This window comes from Ruditapes philippinarum, unplaced genomic scaffold, assembly GCF_026571515.1.
Source record: "Ruditapes philippinarum isolate M1 unplaced genomic scaffold, ASM2657151v2 ctg1025_1_1_1_1, whole genome shotgun sequence".
In the NCBI taxonomy this organism is placed as follows: Eukaryota; Metazoa; Mollusca; class Bivalvia; order Venerida; family Veneridae; genus Ruditapes; species Ruditapes philippinarum.
The window spans coordinates 302235-317398 of record NW_026857505.1 but is presented as its reverse complement, the minus strand read 5'-3'; the positions used below and the strand labels follow the sequence as shown (position 1 = coordinate 317398).

At 28.8% G+C, this 15164-nt stretch overlaps 1 protein-coding gene across 1 annotated transcript in view; it reads left to right on the top strand.

The window, feature by feature from the left end:
* LOC132749983 (voltage-dependent calcium channel gamma-5 subunit-like) overlaps positions 1–15164 on the top strand; it is a 103086-nt gene that overhangs the window by 23041 nt on the left and 64881 nt on the right. The gene's annotated exons all lie outside the window — the stretch shown is intronic.

The following is a 15164-nucleotide window of genomic DNA, read 5'->3' as shown; positions in this document are numbered from 1 at the left end:
CGTTTTACAAATCTCAAGTTTCTTTTTATTTCTAATTCTTATTAATAAATCAATCGTTCAGTATTATATTCTGAATATGCTGTGAAAAAGGCATTGCAGATACCAGATAGTGTTGCATTTTATAGTGCATACATTTTATCTTGAATAATTCTTCCTTAAATTTGTTTCACTCTTCACTTTGTATGTAAAGCAGATATTTTAATTGACTAATTACTATTTTTCTCTAATAAAACCTTTTTCTTATCGGCAATGAAAACTTCTACAAAACTGAAAAATCTTGATAAATATATGTCGAGTTGTTTGACTAAAGCAGCTACATAACTGATTATATTTCACCTTTGTTTTTACCGCCTTTTAATTACCATCTTTTATGGTGTCTAGCATGAGTAATTGAACCCTTCAGTCTAGAACGTTTTGAATGTTAACAGCTTCGATAATTGTTTAAGATATTTTTTATATAATTATTATTAGTTTCATACAAATCCCATGCTGCCACACTTGTATAATAATCAAATAAAGCAAACTGTATCGACAGACTATATATTGTCGATGCAATTCGAAAATGGCAATTCTTATTGTTATGTGATTTTAATCATATGAAACATATGTAAATATTGAATAAATGTTTATTTATTTTCTAATATGTTTTCATTTTTAAAACTCACCTGAAAGTTATTTGCATATGTTTTCTTAAGAATTGTTTGCCTACAAAAGAATCACAAAGTCATGTAGAAAGTCATCATTGAACAATCAAAACTTTTTTCAACGAACAGAAAAAATTATTGACATTTAAATTCCGATTTTTGATCTAATAATGGTTTTTTTTTTAAAAAGATGTAGTGTTTGTCTTCAAAATCTAATGAAGTTTTATTTTAATAAAACGTAAACATGTATGAGACATTATAATTAGAAAAAAAATAATTTCTCATCACGCCGAAACCCAATATGCCACAATAACATACCCATAGATTAAAATGCAATTGAATGGAATTAGGAAAGAAAGACTTAATCGGGTTTTTTTTGTGTCAAATACCAAAATTTAAAATGCAGACAAATACAACAAAAAACGAAAACAGAATGTTTGTTAAAAATTAGTTATTGCTATTATCACTATGATGAACAAGCTACGGTTGCAGTTTTTTTCAGTTTATTTCTTTTTTGTCGAAGGGCGGGGGGTATAAAAAAAAACAATAGGCAAACCATATATCATATCCCAAGTGAAATAATCGTGTAATTTGATTAATAAGTGGCTTGAAAAAACTTCATACTTTTAAGAACATATATTTTGTTGATTTTGCCAAAGAGTATTTTAAAATTGAGACGGTGATATTTCCATATAACAACAGAGAAAATGGTTTGTTAGATTTCAAATGTTTTTTCCTTCGAAATAATTGCATTGGAAGATTCACGCTCATATATCAATTGTTTTAAGAACAGTTTATGAATTACACTCAGGCCATTAGATCTACAGATCTAAATAATTATATCTTTTGAAAGATGACAAATTATAATTTACTATTGTGAAAGTACAATAAGCGTTCCTATTTGCGCTCATAATTATTCCACAATGTTATATATATTGCTTGACAACATCTTATATAGATGACTATGTAACCAGTCATATATTCAGATACAGAATATTTACAAGTGTCTTTTTCTATAATAAAAAATACTTTTCTCTCTAAATAATATACAATGAGAAAGTAAGCTCTTAGACAATCAAAAAAAGATAAAAAGTGTTAATAAACACATGTATCTTAGATCGTTAATGTATTTTATGACAATTTATTTTGTTTGCAATAATGCTACCTCTGTTTCTCTATTAAGTCTCATTGTGTGTATGTGTGCGGCTGATTATAAAGGGGCTTTGTTCCGTTAAAGTTGCCATCCCTTTCATTGTCAACTTTCATATCTCTAAAAAACATGCGAAGCATCTCCACACTGAACCAATTCTGTACGAAATACATTGTATGACATCTTGTACCTTTCAGTGTTACGACAGATTCACATCTTCAGAAATTGCCTGTCTGTCTTTGTAAATAAACTATGTTTTTATTTGTTTATCATATTTAGTAATATGAGTCACTATGTCTGAGGTCTGTCTTAGAATTATCTTTTAATCCAGGACTGGTGGCAAAAAGTGTTGAAAGCAGACTATTTGTTCACGCTTACTTACAAAATGCCACGTTCTATTATTCATTGTCACATTGCTTAATCAAGCATTTGTCTGGTCTACCAACAATATGCATATAGAATATTCCATGACACGAAAAGTAAGAAATCATAAAAGAACATACACGAAAAGTAACGAAATTACAATGTTAAATCGTTGTTGTGTCTTGTTGCTGTAATAGATCTAATAAGATCTTCTTAATTTTAATGTAAATGTGACCTTAAAATAACCAAAGATCACTATAATTATGTTTCGTAAGGATCATTTACTTTTATTTTTTTCTAATTGTGGTATTACCATCATTCGACTCAAAGTAGTATTACCGTCTATAACTTGGATATACATTCTTGTATAAACTCTTATTCTAAGATAATCAAATAATAATATACTTTTGAACTCTTTGAGTTCTGAGATTATTGCGTAAACTCCAAATATATCAATAAAAATAAAACATGAGATGCGTAATGTGACTTAATTATTTTTTTTCTTGTTTTCTTTCTTTATTTTTTACAATCACTTTAACATAATATGTTATTAATAAATTAATTCATTCATTTTGTAATGTGTGACAGAACATGAAGATACTAAATAGTTAAAGTTGAAACCCAACCAATAAAATTTGAAAATATTACAGACTTAGTTTATTAAAAATACAAATGAAAGTCATGGCAAAAGCCGGCCCACCACTACATCCCCTTACCTAGCACTTACCTAGCAATGTCTTTAACACATTCGGTATTTAAGCATTAAAGATGTTTCGTTGAAAAGCAAGAATATTAAGCTCAAATAATTAAATCTTTTACTGCAGTATTCTGATAAAATAGTGTGTGACAGCAAATTCGAAACTTATTATTCACTTCATTATTCATTGCATGAAAATAAAATTGATAGTCTTGAAACAAAACTAACTACTTGTAAGAATGTAATTATATTTTATTGCCACTAAAATGTGTATTTCTCCATTAGTATATATCTGTTCAATAAAACATGAACTACTATGATAAATCAAATATTATGTCACAATACCATATACCTGACAAAACAATTTATATCATATCCTTTTGAAGAAAATTCAAACTTAAAAAAATAATATTTTCATGCCTTGAAATAAAGTCATTCTTTTAAAAAAGAAACATTGTTTAAAAAGTGTCCCAAAATACCAAAATCGTTTTTAAAAAATTATCAAAAGTATTTGAAAACAAAATATAATCCAATTACAGAAGTTGTTTTTCCTTTCATATTGTATGCGTGTTATTTGATGTTAACATGGTATCGCGACTTTTAAGTTGGTAGATGATTAATGTGCATAGTTATCTTCATTTTTTTGTGTTTATTTTTTTGTCGACTTGAGTTAATTTGATTATGTAAGTAATCATAATATAATTTGCATGTTTACACTTTTGAATAAGCCTTTTTTATAAAATGAAAAAATGTATGTTCTGCCAAATTCATATGTTTATAGAAACGATATCAGCTTTAAGTAATTGGGAACTTCAAATAAAACATTACAAGCGGAATTCTTTATTATTTTTGATGACTGTGTCACCAAAAACATTATTTCCAGAGAGATTGTAAGTTTTTGTTACTTTTGATATAAACAAATTTATTTGAAACTTCCACTGTAAATTTAAGTACTTAAATGTTTTGTCAATTTATTTTACTCATTTGATAAATTGGAACCTTGGTATAAAATGGGAAATTCAATTAAATGTGACTTAAAAGGAAACACGTGTTTTGTAACTCTTTACTTTTAAATAAGTTTTTTTTTTTAAATAAGAGGATTTCTAAGTAGAAATACTTTTAGTCGAATCAGCTCCAATGTATCTTCATTATTAATCTAGAACAAGCTCTACCAAATCAAGTTTACAAAATTTATCGATAAACAACATACATTTTATCCTTTTATATGATGACAAAGAAAGATAGATAACTGACAAGGCTGGGTTTGTCTATTATGAATTGATGGGCAATCAGCAATCACTTTTTACCTTTATATACCCGTAAATACAAAGCAAGAACTTGACAGCCCTGTAAACAACATAAATATAATGGAAAGAAACAGGGACTTTAGTACGAAAATTTATTGCATTATTTTGCCGCTTTTACCTTTTTTTCTAAATGCTGTCTTTTTTCGATATTTTTGTTATAATTATAAGAGGTATAATAAACATTGTTGATAAATTTTGATGATATATACTTTATTTTTTATTTTGATCAGCAAATGTGCATCACAAGTTCAACGATCTTTTACGTTTACTCGATTAAAGTCAAGGTTGTTTAATATTAAAGACGTAACTGTTATTTTAAAAAATGTTTTCTTAGGATTGGAGCAATACAAAAACTAACGAATGAACATTTTAATTCTGATTGAATCGGCAAAAAAATCTTTAACAGTTACAATATTATAATTCGTCCAATGCTGATCCAACAAAAACAACAACATTTCATTCAGCAAATAAGCAAAACAATTCTTTCAGCCACTATAAACAACTGATATGACATCAAAAAGTGCAAAAAATAAGAAAAAGAAAGAAGTAGAAATCAATAATATCATATTTGTTATGTGTAACTTACACATTGGATAGAAGATATTTCCATGTGTCAGAAATTGTGCAAATTTCAGCTTTTAATTCAATCTCTTTTCCCACAAAACATGTTGAACTTCTGTGCCAAAGATGTGTCAAATTCAAGCGGAATATACCGCATCTCACGTTGATATGTAATAATTATTAAAATAGACCAAATACTTTGTCATTTAATGATTACCGTCTTAGTGAATGACAGTGGATGAATTGACAAACATTTTTGATAAATTAATATTTTGATACTATTTAATGTTAAGACACGTGTTTGCATGTATATTTATCTCTTGGCTTTGTCAATGATAGTGACATGACGAAGTGTCCTTGCTCTTGTTGTTATTGTTGTAATTGCTTATTAACTAGCTGACAACGCCGCCTTATAATAGCTAATTACTTAATATCCTTTTTCTCAAAGAACTTAATGCTCAGTGTTGTTTTAAAGCGGAATGAAATCAAACGGCTGTTGTATATTAAACTATCGTCTGTATACAGAATATGTGTCACTCTGACTTTGATTGTGTCATTATTGGAGACAGGTAGCTTGGTGTGTCCACACAGACACGCAATTCTTGTATAATATTATGTTAATGGTATTCATTGTCACATAGATTTATCAATCATTTGTCTTCTTTAAGTAGAATTATTTCTTTGTGAATGCATTAATGACGCCGCGAGTGCAATAAATAAAGTTGACATTCAAAGACTGCTGAACGTAAACGCACAAATAGCTCAAAGAACGAACGAGTTCCGAAAAATTTCATGAAAAATTGTTAACTGCGCTAAAAGTTTTTTTAAGTTATCATATGTCAACTTGATTTAAATGAAAACATTTTTGAAGTAATGACTTTTTGAATGAAATACATGCTGAAGACTTATTAATACTTTTTAAAGTTTCATTATGATCTATATTTCGTTGTCAAATCGAGCTGTATTAGTTATCTATTTCAAAATATTGACTACTAAAATGGTCATTTACCAAAAGGTAATAACAAAATAGGATAAGGATAAAATATAAAAACTGTCTAAAATATAAAAAGACTTATTATCAACTGAAAGGTAACAGATTCATTCTGAAGATATAATAAATTATTATAGAATTTTCCATAAATCACGTTGGCTATTGATATGTGTGTGAAGAAGAATACAAAATTAAACAATTATGGCATGTAATGATTTTTGTTCTCACTTTGACTTGTACACGAACCATTTACACTTATTCATAAATAGACACAATGTCTATTTAATCTAACAGGAAGATAAAAAGAAATCATGTATACATGTATATTAAGAACCTATTTGATTTCTTGAGTTCAATAACCCAGTATAATGAACATCTTGATTAAGAATTCCGTTCGTATAATAACGTAGCATAAAGAGACGATGAATCTTTTCAAACTGCAATATTTAATCTCTTGGTGTATTGCTTAATTTAATAACTTCTTAGAAACTTGATGATTTCTATGAATATTACTTATAGACTTAATCTCAGTACTGTTTTATTTTTAATCCTTTGGGATCATTGATTACTTCGAATGAATGAAGTATCAAAAATTGATGAAATATTGCGGTGCTAGGGATTGAAAGATGCGAAGCTGGACCTTTTCAATGACTTTCATGAACATTTCATTCGAGTTTGTAATTCACATTTTCTAATCTTATATTCAATGCACGTATCATTATGTTATATTCGGAAATATTCATTTTAGTTTTACCCACACTAACAAAAAATGATAGGCAAATTCCTTGAACGTTTCCTTTACTAAAGATCAGACATTTTTTATAAATATTAGACCGGAATGTATGGTGACATTGTATTATGTTAAATGTTGTCGGTAAGTCAGTAAGAAATTGAAATAGAAAATGTTACCAAACTATTTGTTCCGTCTACTAGAGGGGGCTGCACGTTGCAGGGGGTAAATAACAAAGGCTATACTGCACTGAACATATTATCACAATAATGTAACAAAAAAAATCTAAACGTGGTTCAGCACAGTACAATTAAAGTGCTGAAACTTTAATTAATTTTATTATAATAACAACAAACATTTTATTGGCTGCGTTGGTGTGTTTTCTTCTTATTACATGATAATATGAACTTAAAATGTGATGATAATGTATATTTGTTCATAGTGTGTACCATTAAGTTATTATGTCCCGTTTTTCGATAAATCTATACAACCATATGAAAGCCTCAAAAATTGATTATGTATTTTAGTTAAAAAAACAAATATGAAAATAGTAACAAACACACATGTATGTTTGATAAATAATAGTGCAGTTTACTTTGACTGTAACAATGTGGTACATCTTGGGATAAGTAAGTCAATATGTTTAGAGTGCCTTTTATATGGTTTCCATTAAACATGCATTTGGCGATCAGTGTTACTATTTACGCTTGCCTTGAGAATTTATAATGTCATACGACGTGATACAAACGTTTTTCTTGTTAATTTGTCTAGTGCACCTGCGTAACATATCAATCTCAACAAACATCGTTCCTTTCCCTTTAGCGACGTTTTCGAAATCAATAGCTTGCACTTTAATATAATTGTGAATATAAATGGCAGTTCAGTTTTATATTATCGTTTATCTTTTATACATGTTACATTGTAACAGTTTAGTAATTTATCTAAATAGCTTAAAACAACAATATATGGAGTCTATCACGTTTTTAATTTTGCTTAAAACTTAGTCTAGCAGATCTGTACAAAAGTCAAGGGAAATTCTTGATTTCAATTTACACTTGATCATTTTGCCGAAAATGATCACTTTCATCATTTACCGTACTTGAAAGTGTTGTAAGCTTAGTTTATTTATGTAGTTATTAGAAGCAATCATGCACGTCCCATTCCAATACTTGTTCAATATTTTACACATTTAAACATGAAAATAATAATGATACGTGTAACACTTTAGCAAAGTCCCAAATCTGATCAAACCGTTCTTGGAAATGAATCAATTGAGATTACTAGCATAATCACATTTCCCCTTTAGTTAGATGTATATTATAGAAAAAATTGAATTTCTTAATTAAGTTTTTCAATTTTGCAGAACAAATACTGTAGAATTTGTTCTATTTTGATAACACCAGGCCCCGTGTTCACAAAGAAAAGATCAGGATCAGGATCAAGTGATCCTGATTTTATTTTCATTGTTTTATGTTCCTAAAATTTATCATATTTTGCTAGAATAAAATGGTACATATTCAAAATGTAAGAAAATGCTGATTTACAACGAAACCAACCTTTTTTTTGGATAAGCACAGCAAATTACAAAACAAATACAAAAATAATCGGATCAAAATAAGGATCAATTTTAGGATCAAGATCAATATTTTGGATCAACTGTAAAATGCTGGTATCTTACAAAAATAACAATAAATTTATTCTAAAATTTCGTAAACATGTTATTTCAAGTCCAGTTTTATCAAGTTAATATTAGATATTTAATCTATGAGGATGAGCAAGGGAAAAAATGTGAGTTTTTTAATTTGATCTTGATCTTGATCCTGATCCTTAAATCTTTGTGAACACGGGGCCAGGCACGACAATTCATCAAAAGGTAAATCATTATTCAATAAATAAATATCCGTCCTGAACAAAACTATTAATATATTTCAACAAAATATTGATACTATATAAGTTACTACCAAGTATATTCCTCTCTCATCTGTTTAATACAAAAATGAATCGCTATTATAAAATATGACAGATCTATACGTGTCAAAGCGTTGTATATCATTTCTTTTTGAGAAATAAAAAGTACAAACCTGAATAGATTAATTATCGTTTCAATGTCATTGTAAATAGAATTAATTTTGACAAACGTTATCCAAACATGCTCCTAAATCTGATTTACTGTAAAATATCTTTGAAAAGTAAACATAGATCATATCTTGTAAACGAAGACAAGAATCAAATTTTGCTACAGAAATCCCGAGAACGTAGCTCTACCTCTCATATTGTGTATATGTAATCACGTCTTGTATTTCGTTAGTTTTAGTTGTTTATAAGAGCGCAGAATAAATATTGTTTGCGACAGCTCGAGCTTATTTTATATTTTTCTATTTTATATCCTTTGTATTTTACACTTATCCTTATCTGTTTTAAATAGAGATTTTGCAATGTGATTAGAAAAGAAATGTATAAATTCAGTTGTTCAAAGACAGTGAGAAGGATGTCAGCTGAAAGTAAAATGAAAGTCAATAATTATGTATTTAAGTTAACGTATTCCTATTAAAGACAAGCTATCACAGAACTGTGTCACCGTAAACATTAAGTCCTAAGTTAAATTACTGACATAAAAAAGTTCATGTATAAATTTAAAATAGATCAAGTACTATGGTATAATGGTATTGTACTGTTTTGCCCATTAACTTCAATCGGGATTTTATATCAAGACTGAAATAACAATAAAAGACAGACAGACAGACTGACATACAATAAAAAGAAGCAAAACCCTTTTTATCTGTTAAAAATATTAGTAAAACCATGTTTTTTTTGTTTTGTCATACATCATATTTATGCCTGCAAAATACTTATTTGTCCATATGTCAAAATTTAATTATATCAGCTTAACAATAAAGTAAAAACCAACAACATTAGAAGCAACTGAATTTGACTCTTTTGAAAGAGTCACACTTGTTTGGTAAACATAGATATTGCATACTATTAGTAATAAATAAGATATGTTATGGTGTAAAACGAAAGTTAAAAATTAACGGTTTAATCTGTGATAAATCACAAATTTAAGTAAAGTATCATTCTGTATGTTTCTGAGATGAATGGAGCTATAAAAGTAAGAACTGTTGTTCAGTTCGACTTATATTTGAAACAAACAAGCACACACGTTTTTCTAACAATGTTTATATATGTCAGCATGTGTAGTACTTCCAACAATTTGGTTTATAACGTAATTGAACTTAAAAGTGAGAATACATTATATTTTGGGTTTATTGCAAATCGTTTATACGACATTGTAATTTCCCGAGATTTATATTTAAATTAAAAACCTGACTTTAAGCGTACCCAATTCCAGATTCCCTAAATCTGTATAGGAATCAACAAGAAATGAAATGGATATTCAGCATATAAACGCAATTTCAAAATGGCGTAAATCGCCTTTAAATCTTTGAGTTTTAAAATTGTTAACATGTTCTCAAAAGAACAAAATGCAACCTAGAGCACTTTGCAAAAACACCAACAATTGAATGTCACTCATATTGTTTGTTGTCATTTGAATGACTTTGTAAAATAGCCCTGGCCTATGATATCCAAGTACGAAAAAAACAAAAACAATAACGTCTCCAACTAGAACTATGTGTATTTCAAAAAAGCGTTCGAAAACGTATCTACAATGTATATTGTGTAAAGTATGTTCATTCAAGCTGTTTTTTTTTTCAAATTAAAATCGGATCAAATTAAATGTAAGTAAATTACTTATGTTCAATAAAACGTTTTCAATATGAAAACAGTTTTGTAACGGTAATGATTCAATATTCAACCCGATACAAAAATATTCTGCGCTCCTTATTGAATTCCAAAGTTTTATGAGTTATTGTTAAATTCAAGCGGATATTACTGCTTCTTTTAACGTTGACGTAAAAACGACTATCATTAGACGAAATAATTATATATTTTGTCATTTAATAATCACATTCATAGTTCATCAGCTAGTGTGAGTGGGTGGTTTGACAAATAGCTCCGTCATTAATTTGCTGTCTATGTGACTCGTTATTGTGAAGGTTCTGTCCCATAGATAAATGTTACAATATAAATTGTTGATGTTCTAATAGTTTGTTTCTTTATCATTCCTTATTATTATTACATACATGATTTATTTGACGTTCTCGAGACGCTCTTAATGACCATTCAAATCGAGAATTATATATATATATTTAGACATGACGTGTCGTTACGACTTATTACCTATGTTGCTAAACAAATCCATTTTTCTCTAAATCAAATGTAAATTTGACAGTTTCACTTATAATTCTTGAAAAACTAGGAAGATTGTCAAACCTATCTTAAAAGCTGTTACATGCATTATCATTTGTCTAGAGAATGAGTCGGTCGGTCTATGATGGTGTCGTTATGTTGGAGACAGGTAGCTTAATGGGTTTATACACACTATTTATACACGCAATCTTGCATAATATCTCCTTTATATTATTCATTGTCACATTGGTCTATCAGTCATTTGTCTTTGATTAAGTAAGAAAATGTCCATGTAAATACAATTATGACACGAAAGTTATAAATAACATTTACATTTAAGACGGCAGAAGAAAAACGCACTAAAAACTCATAAAATGAATCAGTTACGAAATGTTTCCTGCAAAGACGTTAAATGCAACGTATGTGTTTTACTAATCATACGTTTACTTGCTATATTAGATGAAAACCCTTTCACTTTTTTATTTAAATAACTTACTTGCTGAAGTCATTTCAGGAATTCTTTTTTTATTATTGTTGTCTAAACCGCAATACTTTTTTGTTTATTAAACCAGATAATTACACGATTTTTTTATTAAAAGTTACAATGTGCAGATCTGTCGATGTTTCCAAAATTAATGCAAAATTTAACCATTGCCAAATTTAATATATTTAATGTTCCGTAAGCCTGGTGGGCGTGAACGAGTTGAATCATAAATTAATTTTTGTACGATTTTTAGATCTTTTTCAGTGAAAAACGTTGCAACGCACCTCATTTTTTGTCAATTTGCACTATGAAAATGATTATTCTGGCAAACGGAACGAGGGACTGGTCTAAACTTTTGCAAGACTTAGTGAGCTTTTGATACAAATCTACATCAAATGGTATACAAGTCCCGAAATAATATTTCCAGTTTTTTTCCATGTAAAATAACCTCAGTGGTGTCATTTAAATATACAACCTTCTAGGAATTAGAAGTGTTTTCTGTAAGTTCGACTTATGGAATTCATCTCAGTGTTATATTTAAAATAATTGGGGTGGGATGGAAATAAGAATGCCTTATTTGTACACATTAACACAATAAAATTTCAGAAATACAAACTCTAAATTGGATTCTGCTATAACCACACCTGCATCATTTTAAATTGTGCTGTTTAAGGCGTTCTCTGTAAGAACATCTTTTTTTATATCTATTTTCAATATCAGGCTATATTTCTAAGTTTATCCGACATGTTTAAATTATGATACCAGAAATGTATCAGTAAGCAAAAACAAAATGAAACAACCACTGACTATTTTCCCTGTATACAGCTCCACGATGTAGAATCTATAGTTCAAGAACAGTGTGACATTTTACGGCTAGAAGAAATAAAACGCTACTTTTTTTATTCCGTTGAGACCTACATAATCTGATCTTAATAAGTTATTGTGTGACTGGGGTGTATGGATTCACATACATGCTCCGATGCAAATAGTTCATGCATGTATTTTCCCGAAATGTAAGAAAAAGAAAGTTTTAAATATTATCCACAATCTTATCTAGCATTTTGGCTAATTGTGTGCGACTTATTTCTATGTACTAAATGGACAGACAATTCTTAGCATATAACTTGATTTTTCTCTTAAAGGATTTTTGCTACAGTATCAATACTACATAATTATACTGAAGAAGGATATCAACGTATAAAAAGCTATTTCAATAAAGGAAAAGTAATGGTTTGAGTACATTCTCTTTCTCATCAAAGTTGATCCGAGTTCCGATACAGACGTTGTATTATTTCATGTAAGTTATCTTTCAGTTTACCAATTGTCGGTGTTGCTCTGTTCAGATGCCCAAACTGGCATGCCCGAAAAATGTACGATGAAAGTAAAAAAAGGAACGTTTGGCCAGTAGTTGATTTAAAACCATAAGAGTTTTACATTTCGTAAGGAAAGATATATATGACTGAAATTCTGGTAAATACTTTCAAAACATGTAATTTAAACTAATTATAGAAATAAAAACTGAACAAACCTGCTCACAAATGTGTTTTAAGCACGCATTTTAAGCAAGAAGTACGTCTTATTTGCAGTGAGATTAAAAAAAAATACTTTTGTTTATATTCTTTAACGTATTTTGATATAAGTCGTGAACAATAAAATTAATTTCTTCAGTTTTGTTAATCAAGAACAAATAACGTAAAAGTTGCAACAACGGTTGTATATGAGCAGACTAAGTACAAAATGTCACAAACTACTTATCGTTCCAAATAATATCAATTTATTTTGTAGAGAAACAACAATAGTTTGCTTAAACAATTAAAGTAATTTGTCTTTATTTCAAGTGATAGAAAATGTTAAGAGTACGTTTTTGTATGGCATGCCTGAAGCAAATGCTTGCCAAATGTCTATACAATATCACACTATCGTACGATGTGTTATAGAAGTGCATTTTTTTCTCGAATCGTTAATTTCTCTCACTGAGAGCAACACCTGCGCAACATATAAAGCCCAGCAAACGCTGCCTTTAAGCGTCGTTTTGAAAATCGATTGTGCTTTGTTATGAAATGTATAATTGAATGACAATTCTGATAGTATCGTTTATCTTTTAGCATGAGTAACAAAAAAGAATTATAGTTGTAACCAATCACATGCTCAACTCAAATAGACAAATCTGTAAAATAAGTTTGTAAAATAAGTTTTGAACTTTTCTCATTTCTTGTTTAAATATTGAATTCTGATTAAGATGGTGTTAAGGGGCGTGGACGGTAGTTTTCACTTGACAGTACCGTCCATGAACAGGCTCAATCAAACCGAACCTGCAACATTTTCAATAGTTTTGCCGTGTTGGACTTTCTTTACGGATTCTTATGTTGTCTTTTTTCGGAAATTTTTGGTTTCGATTCTATTTTAATTGTAGAAAATCACCTGTATTAACATCGATAGTTGATGATAAGCATATCAATCGTTTTGCACACGGTTGAATAAATAATGTTGTATGTAGTTACCACGTAGTCCGATATTTTTTACTGCTATGAAAGAAATAAGTATATGTTAACGTTATTTTGATACATCAAATACAAATGTCATGGATGATGTTCTAACAAAATAAACAAAATAATTGTTGTTATGCTTCAAGTGAATTTTGTTAATTTTATGTCTTATTTTCAAATGACATTTGTGGAAATTTTAAATGACCATTGATAATTATAATTCTTTTGAACAACAGTACACTTATGAGCATATCCGTACTGTTATGCAATACGTACACATAGTGTTCCACTTTATTAACAGTGGTTGTCCAGAAACGAGACCAGATTGGTATAATAAAGTCAAGTGTTTGCTAGTCTTATGATGCTGGGTTGCTTTTGACAGCATTATTGGGCCCAGCAGATAACCATTCTCACATAATCGCTGATTTATCTTTATCGCTGTTCGTAAGTGATCTATAAAAGACAGTCCTAGTTTAAAGTGACAAATAATTCAATTGATTTGAAACATAAGATAACACGAAAGATAGAATAAGATATAACAAATTATTTACATCTTAAGAATTTTTATTTGTTTGTTTTTTTTATCTAAATCATATCATAAACCTGATATCCTTTCATAAATTACCATTTGTCTCTTTCATTTGATTTTTATTTATTAAATAAATATATTTATAAAATTATCTCTGAACTAGTTTTTAGCTGTTTATATACCAAATCATGTTGCTTAACAAAAAAACGTGAGTTGAGATTTAAAGTATTTAAACATGACAATTCTTAGAATATGGAAATTTGAATATCTGCATTGAATAGTTAATTTCACATAATTCAAATAAATGTGTCCAAAAATTTGCCAATATAAAGCTGTGACGGCAAATAACTTACTAAAATAATTTGAACATTTTGAAACATTTATACAAATAAATGACTTTTATTACCGGATTTCGTTTTTGAAAAAATATCATATATGTATTTTTTAAGCGCATGATTATTGTAAGAAACCCATTTACACGTTTAATAACAAATAATCCCCTGCTGTTTATAAATTTGATTTATCGACGATTAAGCGAATGCGCTGCTCATTTCACAAAACAGGTGGCACCTTGTGATACATTTGCCTTTGAGCAGATAGTACACTATCTTCTTGGAGCTACTGAGGGACCTAGTGCCAAATTTCCGTTAGTCCCAGCTTTACCCCTTTTGAACACAGCAAACATGAATTAAGCATTTAAAATAATTTTGCTATTTGATGATCGTGATGGTAAAGCCAACCAATGAACATAGTTATTTTAGACTTTTCATTAATTATACATGAAAACAATTATTGAAAGAATAGTTGAAATCTATTTGGGTCAATATTAACTATTTTAATGTAATACAAAAGTGCCAATGCTTATTTTGTTTTGTTTTGTTTTGTCCAAATTCTCTGGAATAATATCACATCATGTGTTCTTATTTTGCAATTAAATTCCAAGTTGGTCTTATTTTATTGCTTTAAGAATATAT